Below are 2109 nucleotides of genomic sequence, written 5' to 3' on the forward strand. Positions count from 1 at the left end.
AAATGGCTGGACAGTGTGGACTTTGAAAAAGGGAGAGCTTTCCCTTGGGCAATGTGGCAATTACTGCTCTATTACTATTCTAAACTAAGCACACTTACACATATGTAGGTGTGCAGGGCAATAGAGGATGGACTAAAGTCCAGCAGTATCATTCCAGCCTTAAAGACCCATATTAATCTTCCACCCCCCTCTGGAGTTCACCATACCTAGGCCTTGGGTAAGGGAAAGTGAGTTGATGTTGCAGGTATTTCTCACCTCGGGCACGAAGAGAAACAAACTGTTTGGGAATGTTGAGGACAGTGGGTGGGGGCTTCCTTTAGATCTGCTTGTGTTAAGTTGGAGTGGGAACTAAGTCTTGGTTAGGATTTCTAGGACGAAAGCCACTCGGAGAGGTTTCTGGGAGATTATTTCTTTTAAATTCTGGATAAAGCAGGGAGCAATTTTGTCTCCCTCAAAGTCAGAGGGAGTTTGGTGGATATGGGGTGTGGGTATTTGTAAGAGAGAAACAGATCTTTCTCGAAGAGCAAATGAGTCTGGAGTTCTCGGTTGTATGGCAGGTATGGATCACATGGCAGCATAGCCCTGAAAGAAAGCTTATCTTTGGGTTACCCCTTCCCCCTGGTGGCTACACTAGAGAACTACAGCATGTTCGTAGACCGGCTTCAGTTTGGAAGGAGCGTCAGGTTTCAACCAAGCCTGATTCAACCAGCATGGGTATCAACTCTGGAAGGAGTCTGCTTAAGTGTAACTGATACTATATCTGAAGAAACATGGTAGTTGAACTCTCTGTCGCCCTACCCCTCTCCTTCTCCCTACCACTTCCTCCTCCTCCTCTTCGCTTCTCCTCCCTTTCCCTCCCCTCCCCTCCTCTCCAAGTACTGCGTTTACTAAAATCCACTAGCATATCTACAAACAGGATAGTCTTGTTTGCAATACTTATAATATTAGATTTTGTACTACTAACTGGATCTTGTGCATATCTTTATAATAATGAATTCAGATACTTAAGTAAGAGAACCAGTACAATCCTGGTTAAAGTCTTTTAATGGCTAACTTACATATGTTTTCCAAGACCCCATATGAATCTACCCTCATTTGTTTCCCTTCATATCTCCAAGACCTCAACACTACCCAGAAAATAGGAACAGAGGTAAGGGCAGTTGCTTTGTGATCCACATCACTCTCATTCTGTCCTCAATTCTCATAAACGACCTGTCTTCCAAATGTGTGCTAATTGTACTTTCACAAATTCTGACAGATCACCTATCTGTTTTACTAAATGTGAGCTTTGTATCCGTGTACATACAGAACTCAGGTTGGAGTGCCTCAAAGAGGACACTAAATTGATGCATTTTGATTAAAATTTAAAAGAATGATTAATTTTAGCTAACCTTCAAAAAGGTAATGTATAGTATGATAAAATAAACCTAAATACCAATTGAGAGAACAAACAAGTCGAAATGCAGAGTGCTTTGTGTTTGCTTAGTTTGTCTGTTTCAATATGACCTTTAAATGCTATTGCTTAACTCTAGACCTTCAATTATATAATTTACATAAGAAAAGCATAACATTGTTATATGGGTTTTATAAATAAACATTGTAAAGCCAGTATCAAAAACTCTACACAAATCCTTCTGGTCCACTTTCCCCAGTTGAAGGCTATGACACAGTTTTCATGCCAGTCTCTAAAAGACCATCCTGGTGCATTTTGAGAGGAAAGAAAAGCAAATACATTGACTAATCATATCATGAAGCAAAAACTGAATTTCTTTCTGAAAATATGAAATTGCACATTAGAGGAGTAAAGAAGGTAAGAGCAGTTAGGAAATCTGATTGCTATTGATCATGTAGGAAGTATCCCTTGTATTCCATGTTGAGTAGAGAACCATAAGGAAGCCTGAGATGTTGGCCTGGACAAGCATTTGCAGGCAATTATACAAGGAATGATTAAAGTAGAGTGCTCTCAAAAGTAGAGTGTCTGGCAGAGAAAAGTGAATTATTTAGCACTGAAAAAGCAGAAATAAACACTGAGTAAATAATGCTGTAGGAAGGTAAGATATTTGAAGTAGTTATGACTCTGGACTTGAAAAGAGATGAGCAATTTAGAAA

The 2109-nt window shown here is 39.6% G+C and overlaps 3 annotated features.

The window, feature by feature from the left end:
* Positions 1–1011: part of a biological region, named in NCBI's record as "beta-globin -60 hypersensitive sites", that runs on past the window's edge.
* Positions 407–1011: a DNAseI hypersensitive site, noted in NCBI's record as "HS-62.5; the nucleotide coordinates are approximate for this feature". NCBI's record gives the evidence for it as "EXISTENCE:in vivo cleavage assay evidence [ECO:0001075][PMID:11121056]".
* Positions 607–634: a protein binding site, noted in NCBI's record as "HS-62.5 CTCF-binding site". NCBI's record gives the evidence for it as "COORDINATES:sequence alignment evidence [ECO:0000200][PMID:12861010]".

Source organism: Mus musculus, chromosome 7 (genome assembly GCF_000001635.26).
Source record: "Mus musculus strain C57BL/6J chromosome 7, GRCm38.p6 C57BL/6J".
Classification (NCBI taxonomy): domain Eukaryota; kingdom Metazoa; phylum Chordata; class Mammalia; order Rodentia; family Muridae; genus Mus; species Mus musculus.